This window comes from Rhinatrema bivittatum, chromosome 8 (genome assembly GCF_901001135.1).
Source record: "Rhinatrema bivittatum chromosome 8, aRhiBiv1.1, whole genome shotgun sequence".
NCBI classification, from domain to species: domain Eukaryota; kingdom Metazoa; phylum Chordata; class Amphibia; order Gymnophiona; family Rhinatrematidae; genus Rhinatrema; species Rhinatrema bivittatum.
Genome location: NC_042622.1, coordinates 75,583,495 through 75,595,943, shown reverse-complemented (window position 1 = coordinate 75,595,943; position 12,449 = coordinate 75,583,495). Strand labels below are relative to the sequence as shown.

Sequence of the window (12,449 nt, the reverse complement as noted above, 5' to 3'; positions counted from 1 at the left end):
GAGGGAACGCCCTCGAGGTTCGCACCAAGGGTGGTACAAAGACGTGGGTTGCGCGCACACGCACACCCTAGTAGGTCCTGAGAGGAACAATGGCAGAAGGCAGCATCGTAGCCGTTCTGGGGATGCCAGAGACGTCGGCAGGGAGACGCGGCGGTAGCCATCTTTCCCAGGTGAGCGGGAGGAGCCATAAACAAGGTGAGGAAACGGGGCGAAGCCGTAGAAGACCAACAAACGCACCATCTGGGTCCTGATCCTTGACTGGCTGCTGACCTTCCACTGGCTGCTGCCTGCCCTGACTCTGGCCTGTTACCCATTCTGCTGTTTGCTGCTTGCAACAACCCTTGCTCAGATTAGACTCACACTCAGCTTAGCCCCAGGAACCCACCTAATCCTGCCAGCTGCCAGAGCCCAAGGGCTCAACCTGCAGGGGAGGGTGGCTGGTATAGGTGAAAACTCCAGCCAGTCCCACCTATGGGCTTCTCTGCCCATAGTGAGTTTGCTCACTAGCTGGTGCCAACCATGCTACTGCCACAAGGGTCCACTTCCTGGTCAGTGTCACAAAATGCAGAAACCACTTTAGGTAGGAACTTAACATGAGTGTGAAGCACAATCCTACTGTGGAAAAAACTGCAGGTATGGAGAGAGTATGAAACCAATGCTTGCAGCTTGTGGACTATTCTAGCTGAAGTGACATCTAAGAATACCATCTTCCATGTAAAGAAGCAGACTCCAGCAGCTCATCAACTGTGGCTAAGGCTTCATCAGTTGTGCTAAGATGACACAGGGATACCATGGCACAGGCTATTCTGTAAGTGAAGGTTTTGTATGCCATGGACTTTTCATGAATTTTAGTACAAGAGGATGAAGAGAGATCGGTTTTCCATCCACTTAAGTGTGATGAGCTGCAATGGCATTAAGATGCATTTTGATTTATGTACTGAGACCCAGTGAGGAGAGGAAGAACAAGCACTGGAGATCTTTTGGCTTACAGACAAATGGGTTCAGACAGCCTGCTAGATACCACAATGAGAAACAATTCTACTTGAAATCATACGACCTTCTGGTTATCAGCCTTCTAGCTGAAATCACAATATCCTCAACCTTCTTGGATAGTGACAATGAGCAAACTATCAAACACTCACAATGCATGCTATCAATTTGAGTGAGGGGAAGTTCAGATGACAAATTACCATTTTCCTGTGTTTGCAAGGCTGGGTCAGTTCTGAGGGATCAGTGGATGGACTGACAAAGAACTACACTTCGTGGGGCATTAAGGATAAGGCATGCCCAGTCCTTGAGTACCTGCTGCACTCTCCTCACCACCAATGGAAGAGATAGAAAGAAATGGATACAGCAAATCTGCATCCTGAGCAGATCTAAATTTGCTTTGAAGAATGGAGCAAAAATTCTCAACTTTCCTGTTTCTTTTTGATGAATACAGGTAGACTGACTGCCAATTTCACAGATCAAATTGCTGAGTTGCCACACTTTAGTCTAGATACCATTCTTAGGGACAAAAAAAAACAAAACTCTGCCGAGGTCATCCAATAATGTGTTTGAGAAGGTAAGTTGCTTGAAGAAAAGCTCACTCTCATATTCTATGAGATTCCTAGCAGACAGTCCAGGAACCCATGTCCCAACCCTTGTTCACATAAAACACTGCCACTTGGTTGTTGATTTGGATCAGAATTCTCTTTCCCTGAAACAGGTTAGAAAACACTCTCAATGCATGCTGAATGGATCATGGTTCTTAAAGGTTGATCTGGAACAGACATTCCATTGTTTACCAAGTCCCCTCGAGTTCAAAAGGAGCCTGTATGAGTACCCCACTTTTGATATATGCATCTGACCCCAGCATTAACAGATGAGGTAAAACTTGAAGAGGGGAACCTATTCCAGTATCACTGATTTCCACCAGTGTAGGGTCGTCTTCATCTCCGTGGTTACTCTTCTGGAATGAGACAAAGGCTGATGCAGCTTATCCCACAAGCAGCAAAAGCCCCACTAGAGAGCTCTCATGTTCAGGTGAACCATGGGGACCACATGTACCATCATCGCCATGTGCCAGGTGACAACTAGAATTGTTCGGGCTAGGACTTGATCTCGCTGTACCAAGTTCTGGACCAGTGCTTGTAGGCAGATTATCCTTTTCAATGGGAGGAAAGCTTTCTCCTCTTAATAAGTATATCCTTGCCCCGATTAACTTGATTGTCTGGGCGGGAATGAGGTTTGACTTGACAAAATTGACAATGAAACTTAATGATTGATGGAGCTAAACATCTGCAAGGAGTTTAGCACCCCGAGAAGGTCCCATCACCAGCCAGTTGTCCAGGTAAGGGAACACACAAATCCCCCAATGCTGATGTGCCATTGCTACTGCCAGGTGTTTCATAAAGACCCTTGGAGTTGCTGAGAGGCTGAAGGGGAGAACCTTGTATTGGTAAAGTGTTGTTTCCACTACAAATGTGAGGTATTTCCAGTGAGATGAATAGATGGGGATGTGATTAGATCCAAGTACACATCCAATCAGCCTGGATAAAAGGTAGGATAGTATAGAAGGAGGCATTCATCTTTAATTCTTCCCATAACAATTCTCTGTTCAGTCTTCATAAATCCTGGTTGGTTTTCAATTCCCCTGACTTCTTGGTAATAAGAAAATAGCACAGTGCCTCCTCATATTCTTTAGGAAGAACAGACTCTATTGCATGCTGGATGAGAAGAGATTCCACCTTGAGATAAAGTTGGATCGAGTGAGATGAATCTGGATTAAGGCTAAACACTGGTGAAGCACTGGGGTCCAAGAGAAACATAAGTAGCATAACTCCACAATTTTAAAGGCCTTAACAGTCCTTGGTAACCTTCCTCCACTAGCTTAGGTATAACAGAATCCTATCTCCCCTTACCAAAGCAGGTCTGGGCTCGTCAACAACTAGGCCCTGGTTTCAGCTGAGATTGCGGCAGCATTTTAGGTTGTCTCTCGCACAGGTGTCCTCAAGCCAGAAGTTGCTGCTGCTGTATCACAGGTGTAGAGTATCATCTCTGAAATTGGAAGAAAAAGTGTTTCTGAAAGGAAGACCACTTAAAAACGAAGTATGGTGGAAATTTGGTCGGTCTCCACCAACAGGAACTGGATGGCCATATGTTGTCCCCAGAACATAGGGTGTTGGCAAGCTTTTCATGGACGTCTTCCCGTAAATGGATGTTTGGCAAGAGCGAAGGAATAGAGGCTTATGACCATCTAGGTGTTGGAGTTACTAGGTTCATGGTCAACTACCCCAAGTCTCATCTGAATCAGTCACCTCAATTGGAGTTTATCGGAGATCTGCTAGACACAACTCAGGTAAAAGCCTTGCTTCTGCAACAGAGGGCTATCACCTTGATGTCCACAGTGGAGGAGATACAAATGAGTCAGCAGACATCAGCATGGAACATGTTGAGGCTGTTGGGCCTCATTGTGTTGACTGCACATGCTGTTTCCATGGTACATCTCCATATGAGGAGAGCCCAGTGGACTCTAACGTTTCAGTGGCTGCAGGCCACTGAAAACTTATGAGACAGCATTCATTTTACATGCAGGCTCAGGGACTTTGCCCTGGGGGTGATTAATTTCCAATTGGGTCAACCATTGGGAACAATGGTTTGGCCCTTGAGTGCAGGCAGCCACCAGGACTTTCCAGGTGGAAATAGGAACCAGGAAGGAGCTGAGTTCTAGAATCAGAGCAGAAACTAGGAGAGTAGACAAGGATCAGGATTTGAGCAGGAACTAAAAGCAGAGATGAAGACCAGGAGAAATGCCAAGAGCCGGGAACAGAGCAGGAATCCAGATCCAGCAAGAACTAGGACTTGCAGGAAATAGGCCAGGCAACAAGATATTATGGTGCAAACTATTGAACCAGCAAAGATGTGTTAGTCTAGAGCTCTTTTATATACAGCCCTCAATTTGGGGGACACCTAATGCTGATCCAATAGGGAGCTCAGGAAATGGGTCTTCCTAACTTTTTTGCTTAGTATTTTCTACAGGATTCTTGGTGAGTCAGAGTCCAGGTGCCTTTTCTGCAAGATCCCCTGGCCTTGAACACCTGAGGCCATGTGTTTGAGTTCCTCTGCCACTGACAGAAGGCCAAACCCAGTGATTTTGAGGGCTGCAACTGTGGCTGTAAGATATCCAGATGTCCATCACTGATGGCCACAACATAATCTACATCTTTTAAATATGTTCATCTGGGAGTGTCTTTTTTGCTTCACATACAATGGATGATTTTAATGATAGGTTAGAAATTTTAACTAATAGATCAGAAATTTCACTTTTGAGTTCCTTCAGAACCCTAGGATGCATACCATCTGGTCCAGATGATTTGCTACTCTTAGTTTGTCAATCTGGCCTACTAAATCTTCCAGGTTCACAGTAATTTGGTTCAGTTCGTCTGACTCATCATCCTTGAAAACCATCTCCGGAACTGGTATCTCCCCAACATCCTCATTAGTAAACACGGAAGCAAAGAATTCATTTAGTCTTTCTGCAATGGCCTTATCTTCCCTAAGAGCCCCTTTAACCCCTCGGTCATCTAATGGTCCAACTGACTTCCTCACAGGTTTGTTGCTTCGGATATATTTTAAAAAGTTTTTATTATGAGTTTTTGCCTCTATGGCCAAATTCATTTCAAATTGTCCCTTTGCCTGTCTTATCAATGTTTTACACTTAACTTGGCAATGCTTATGTTTTATCCTATTTTCTTCAGATGGATCCTTCTTACAATTTTTGAAGGATATATATATTTTTTTTTTTAAATTAAAATAGCCTCTTTCACCTCACCTTTTAACCATGGCGGTAATCGTTTTGCCTTCCTTCCACCTTTCTTAATGCATGGAATACATCTGGACTGTGCCTCTAGGATTGTATTTTTAAACAATATCCATGCTTGTTGAACACAACTTTTGCAGCTGCACCTTTCAGTTTTTTTCTAACTATTTTCCTCATTTTATCAAAGTTTCCCTTTTGAAAGTTTAGTGTTAGAGCTGTAGATTTACTTATTGTCCCCCTTCCAGTTATCAGTTTAAATTTGATCATGTTATTTATTTAGCATTTATTTATTTAGCATTCGTTTATATACCGAGGTATAGCAGACATTGCCTTCACTCCGGTTTACATTATAACAAAGCAGTTACATTTAAATTCATAACAGTATAACAGAAATTGAAACAGAACAATAACTTAATAAAAAGTCAATAAATATATTATACATTAGATATATGACTGTATGCAAATCTTGAAGGGGGACGGTTGATACCGAATCAAAAAACGAGAAAAGGTTTCTGCGAGTCGGGGCGGTCGTCATAGGAGGGGGATTGTTGATATAAAATGGGACGTGTAGTAGATGTGATAAAAGATTTATGTTCTGCTGACATTGGGTGAGCAGCCATTGCAAGACTGTGTGAGTAGCCAAGCTTTAAGCTCTTTTTTAAAAGATTTAAAGTTTTCTTGCGAATTGAGGTGTAGAGGTAATGAGTTCCATAGTTTTGGGCCGACGATAGAGATGGCTGTATTTCTTGTGGAGGATAGTTTGGCTTGTGGTAGTGAAGGAACATCCAGCTGAATTTTATATGTTGATCTTGTTGTACATGATGATTTATGTAGATGTATAATGTTGTCCAGGGCAGTGTAGTCTGCTTTATGAATTGTCTTGTGTAGGATTGTGAGGACTTTGCACATGTTATGATCACTATTGCCAAGTGGCCCCACCACCGCTACCTCTCTCACCAAATCCTGCATTCCACTAAGAATTAAATCTAAAATAGCTCCCTCTCAGGTTGGTTCCTGAACCATGAAGCAGTCATTTATTACATCCAGGAACTTTATGTCTCTAGCAATTCCTGATCTTACATTTACCCAGTCAATATGGGGTAATTGAAATCTCCCATTATTATTGCACTGCCAAATTGGTTAGCTTCCCTGATTTCTCTTAGCATTTCATCATCTGTCTGACCATTTTGTCCAGGTGGATGGTAGTATACTCCTATCACCATACTCTTACCCAACACACATGGAATTTCTACCCATATAGATTCTACTGATCATTTAGTCTCTTGTATGATCTTTATCCTGTTGGACTCTATACCCTCCTGGACATAAAGTGCCACACCCCCACCAAATTGATCATCCCTATCATTGCGATATAATTTGTACCCTGATATAGCACTGTCCCATTGGTTATCCTCCTTCCACCAAGACTCTGTGATGCAAATTATGTCAATCTCATCATTTACTGCTATACACTCTAACTCTCCCATCTTACTTCTTAAACTTCTGTCATTGGCATACAGACATTTCAAAGTGTGTTTTCTGTTTGTATTAACAACCTGCTTTTTCAGTTGTTAAGGATAATTTGGAAATCATTAGCTTCAGTGATTTTTTTACATATAGGCATATGGACTATGTTTGCTTTTATTGGAACCTCTCTTCTGGAATGCCCTAACTCTCCTGTTTCATTAGTATCCTTCAAGGATACATTTCTCCGAACAATGCCCTGCTGAGTGACTGTCGGCTTTGCCCCTTGTTCTAGTTTAAAAGCTGCTCTCTCTCCTTTTTGAAAGTTAGTGCCAGCAGATTGGTTCCACTCTGGTTAAGGTGGAGCCCATCCTTTCAGAAAAGTCTCCCTGTTCCCCAAAAGTTTCCCCAGTTTCTTACAAAACTGAATCCCTCTTCCCTGCACAGTCTCATCCATGCATTGAAAGTCTGGAGCTCTGCCTGCCTCTGGGGACCTGCACGTGGAACAGGAAGCATTTCAGAGAATGCCACCCTGGAGGTTCTGATTTCAGCTTTCTACCTAAAATCCTAAATTTGGCTTCCAGAACCTCTCTCCCACATTTTCCTATGTTGTTGGTGCCCACATGTCCCACGACAGCCGGCTCCTCCCCAGCACGGTCTATAATCCTATCTAGGTGACATGTGAGGTCTGCCACCTTTGCACCAGGCAGGCAAGTTACCAGGCGGTCCTCACATCCAGCAGCCACCCTGCTATCTACATTTTTAATAATTGAATCACCAACTATGATGGCCGGCCTAACCCTTCCCTCCTGGGCAGTAGCCCTGGGAGACTTGTCCTCTCTGCAAGAGGACAATACATCACCTGCAGAGCAGGTCCTTGCTACAGGATCACTACCTGCTAAACCAGAGTGATGTTCTCCTACTGGGAGACCTTTCTAATCCAAGGCAGCACTTGGGCTGCCAGACTGGATTTGGGACTTGGCTACTATGTCCCTGAAGATCTCATCAATGTACCTCTGTCTGCCTCAGCTCCTCCAAGTCTGCTACTCTAGCCTCCAGAGATCGGACTAGTTCCCTGATAGCCAGGAGCTCTCTACCTGAATGCACACATACAATCTCTCACCGGCGTGTAAAAAAATCATACATGTGACACTCAATGCAAAAGACTGGAAAGTCTCCCCTCTTGCTGCTGGACTGCTGCCTTCATCTTAGTTTTATTGAGTTCCTAGTTAAGTTTAGCATACTAAGGGAGTTGGAATTAGAGCACTTTAAATTTACAGGTGAATTTACTAATTAATCAGCTAGTGTCCTACATGGGGATGATTAAACTTTCAATAAGGGCTGGTAAAATAGTATGATTTAGATAAGACCCTAATTAATTTTTAATGAGAAAGTGTCTCTTGCCTAAAAATCAAGGGTTGAGTGAGTGAGAAAGACACTATAATTAACTATCTCTGGCTTGCTTATTACCTCAGACACACACAAACTCTAAAGAATATATCCCTCTATTTCACCTTTCACCAAACTTTTATAAGTCCAAAGATTTCTCAAAACTATACTTACCAGAAACACAAGCCAACTTACAACATTGGAAGCAACATTTCTCTAGTAAACAGCAAGCATACTACCAGAAAACTAATCTTTTAAATAGCTCCATCCTTAGAAATACACTGGTCTTGGGGGAAATTGAGATTAATTCTGCCTTATTTCCAGAAATAGATTTAATTTATTGGGATGCAACCCAGACTGGTTACTCTGAGACAGGATGTTGGGCTCAATGGACTTTGGTCTGACCCAGCAAGGCATTTCTTACGTTCTTATGTAATTCTCCTATCATAATCAAACAGTCTTTGGCAAAATATATTTTAAAGAGGTTCCAGATCTCTCATTCCTTTTCCAAAGCACCCTCAGAAATAGTCACCATTGGATTTATGGACTTGGAACACCCCCTGTGGCAGATGAACAGTATGGAGGACTTTCTGAGCAAGGAAGGTCCCCTTAAAAAAGGTGTTTCTATTGTCTTAAAGTATTATTCATGCTAAATTTGGTAAGACCATGCCCCCCTTCTTTAATTAAACGCAATGCAGACCTGGGGTTTGGCTTTGAGTGAAACTTCTTGGAAAGCGATATGGCAATCTGCACATCGGGTCTCTACATGTAAAAGGAGGGTGAAATGGCTTATTAGTTTATTACACAGAACAGATCAAACACCTCTGTTCATGCAAATTTTTTCTATAAATAAAGTTTAAAGAAAGAGAGTCACCATTTATGATTCCTGCTTTGAGTGGTCACTTTTTTTTTTTTTTTTAGATCCTCTGTTTTACTTCTAAGTTTTTATAATCTGGGAGCAAATCTCTTCTGTTCTCACCTCAAATAGCCTATCATATCCCCAAAGTAAAGTTCTCCGGCACAGAATATACCTCAGAATGAATCCTTCCATCAGATGATATCTCTTGAGTTTTAGATGATTCAATGGCTTCAGTGCTGATCAACAATCCTGCACCACCAGCCCTAAGAGCAACCACAGTTCTCTCTCCTTCCTGCGAGAAGGCTCCATTTAGAGGACTTTTGGTGGGATGGGAAATTCCAGATCCCTGCCTCAGCAACAGCTCCACTGCTTCAACCATCATAATAATTCCTACTAGAACAGAAGTAATGACAGACTCCACTGCTTTACCTCTGCAGTCCCTGCACTAGGTTCCTCCACTCAACAGAGTGAATCTGTCTCCCATCAACACCGTCAGAATGGTGAACTTATCCATCAGTCCTCTGATGACATCTTTGAAGGGAGAGGTTTGTAGATTCCTTATGTTCAAGTAGAAAAAAAACAAACCACAAACCCAGCAAAACCTACCATCACAAAGAAAATAGCAATGAGAATAAGGCTAATGTACATAACGTAGGCAGCCGGGACTATCTCTTCCCTCCACCCTCGCCCTTCACAGAATAACCACACAATAAATACAGGACAACCAAATTGGAATCAAGGCCACAGCTTTATTTAATAAACCAGCAGTGCCCGAGCCAAACTGTATCACTCCCCACCCCCCCCCCCCCCCAATTAGGAACTCCATAGAGACCATCTGCCGCCTCCCAGCAAGATGATCACCACTAGGTCGCCCGCCTAGCAATTCCAGCAATGGTCAACACGCCTGGCCAGAGGTGAGAAACCGCTATCTGCTAGCAGACATCTCACCACGCTTTAATTTAAAAAGCCTAAAAGATGACTACTATTGAGGACTGTTCTCAGGGGGAACAGGAATAATGATGTTGAGGATTGTAGCTCCCTCATGGAGGAGACTTTATGGTTGAGTCCCCAGAGTATATATAAAGACTCATGCCATCATTTTAGGATGAGGACATTTTAATTAATCCTGGTAGAGGCAGAGTGACACCATGCTTTCTCCTGTTTTGTGTTACTTCCTTAGGCCTCCAAGAATGAAGCCTAGGTATGAAAGAGTAGAAAGGGCATCATTGACTAACTTTAACATGTCTTTTTTGGGAACCTTTTGTTTTCCAGAGAGGAAAGTTTTTCCATCCTTCCTCTCTCTAGTTTTGGTTTCCCTTTTACCTAAGGTTTATTTTTACCATCTGCCTGAGTATCTTAGGGCTCAGTGTGGTTCAGCTAAGAGGAGCGGTGTCTCTCAACCAGACAGCACAGATGGATTATTGTAAGCCCTGGTGGAAGAATGAATTTGGGTTCATTCCTGGGGAGAGAGGAGTGTGTGAACAAGATTTGTGGATCATCTGGCGTGAACCACATTTACGTTATCAAGATGCTGAAGAAAAGAATATGGCCGTACTCTCTTGGTATCAACAAGGGAAGTAAGGATCAACTAGACTGATCAATTTTACTTAAGTACTCTCAATAAATTGGGGAAAGATTATCCTATCCACCAAATGCTGGGAGGAAGCTTCAAAACTACCTCATTAATTGCAATGCATCTGGAATAAGAAACATTCCTTGGCATCAGTAAAAGAATAAATTAAACTGGATGACTAAAATTACAGATTTATTAGAAGAACTAAAGCTGGTAAAATGGATAGTAAATAACTTGTAACTGGATATTTTTGCCAACTTTTTCATCTTTAATCAGTAAAAGTTAAGTTGGAAATCATCAATTGCTTCCAGAGTGATTATTAGTACTATATACAAGACACATGAATGCTTAACTACCGAAGAATGCTCCGGGCCTAGAAGTTAACCTTCCCTCTAACAGGGAATCTTGGACTTTCAGAGGAGCTTACTACCAGGTGGATGGTTAACACTTAAGCACGTAACTTGAGGTCTAGCAATTGGAGACCTGAGAGGAGACACTAGCCCAGGAGTTAAATGTGGAAGATTTCACTTTCCAACCTTTTACCAAGGCCTTTCAGAGATTTTGTGTCTCCCTATCCCTTTTCTCTTCCAGCAAGTACATTTTAAATGTTATTATAGGGACATGTACAACTTTAAGGGAGTGGAGGAGTAGCCTAGTGGCTAGAGCAGTGGGCTATAAACCAGGAGACCAGCGTTTGAGTCCCACTGTTGCTCCTTGTGACCTCGGGCAAGCCACTTTACCACCATTGCCTCAAGGTACAAACAAACAGGCCGATACAGTACCCGCCACTGGACGCACGTTTTCCCTTACCCCTTATTCAGTAAGGGGCCGAAAACGCGCGTCCAATCCGCCGAACCTAATACCGCCCGCAACATGCAAATGCATGTTGATGGCCCTATTAGGTATTCCCGCGCGATACAGAAAATAAAATGTGCAGCCAAGCCGCACATTTTACTTTCAGAAATTAGCGCCTACCCAAAGGTAGGAACTAATTTCTTCGGGCATCGGGAAAGTGCACAGAAAAGCAGTAAAAACTGCTTTTCTGTGCACCCTCCGACTTAATATCATGGCGATATTAAGTCGGAGGTCCCGAAACTTTCCAAAAGTAAAAAAAAAAAAAAGAAAAAAAACCATTTGAAGTCGGCCGGCGGCTGTTGGGTCGAAAACCGGACACTCAATTTTACTTGCGTCCGGTTTCCGAGCCCGTGGCTGTCAGCGGGCTCGAGAACAGACACCGGCAAAATTGAGCGTCGGCTGTCAAACCCGCTGACAGCCGCCGCTCCAGTCCAAAAGGAGGCACTAGGGACGCGCTAGTGTCCTTAGCGCCTCCTTTTGCCTGTTTTTACCGCCGGGCCTCATTTAAATACAGAATCACGTGCACAGGAGAGTGGCCTGTGCGCACGCCGGGAGAGCGGGCGTTCGCCTGCTCTCCCACGGACTTTACTGTATCGGCCCGTTAGATTGTAAGTCTTTTGGGGATAGGGAAATACCTACAGTACCTGAATGTAATCCACAAAGCAGAATATAACAAACGTATTTCAGTCAATTCAGTAAAAAGGTCAACAAATAAGTTGTAGGCTATAGCTTTTGAAAGGTAGCCACAAATTTATTTAGTCTAGTAAAAAGTATGAGCCCTTCATCAGGTCAATACAAAGGTATCACCTTCAACTTATTTAAAGGTCTTTATTTCTACTCTCCAGGTAGACAAACACAGCAACCATACTAGCTCAGTAAACTGTTAAAAACCATCCCTGGAGGTGGATCAGTTTGTTATTGAAACCACTGTTAATGTTTGCAGCATCAGATGCGATATTTTAATGAAGCCAATATTCCTCATCTCTCATTTCACTAAACAAGACAACCATGTGGAAAAAGCTGCAGCATAAGGAAAAGCTCCCAGGATTCAATCTTCCGCGGGCAGAACAGAGAAGGAGCCGCTGGGTATTCTCACTCCGATCCCAGTCAGGCATGGCAAGTCAGGCTACAGCTCAGTAGTTCTTTTCAGGACTCTACCTGTTCTCTCTACAACCCTGATCAACTCCGGGCCCACGCACTTCCCCTTCTCTTTTCGATCCGGATCTTTCTGACCCAAACATTACTTCTCAGGGGTTGTCAGCAGCTCACGCGAGCACTTCTGGATGTGAATGGTAAAAGACAGCTTAATGCGATTCTAATATCAACGCTACACCTATATGCTGAAAGGTCAAGGATCAAAGCACCGCACTTCAACAAACCTTCTAAACTCAAGTCGAAGAAGCAAGTACTCGAGCATGAACCAAAATTATTTTGCTGCAACAGCATTTCTAATTACGGTCTATTAAGTACCTTATTGCTCCTATATACTGGAAACAACACATGGTCCT

The 12,449-nt window shown here is 43.1% G+C and overlaps 1 protein-coding gene across 2 annotated transcripts in view; it reads right to left on the bottom strand.

Annotated features, from left to right (window-relative positions):
* The window catches only part of ACSS2 (acyl-CoA synthetase short chain family member 2), a 196,116-nt gene that overhangs the window by 183,035 nt on the left and 632 nt on the right, over positions 1 to 12,449 (bottom strand). The window lies entirely within an intron of this gene.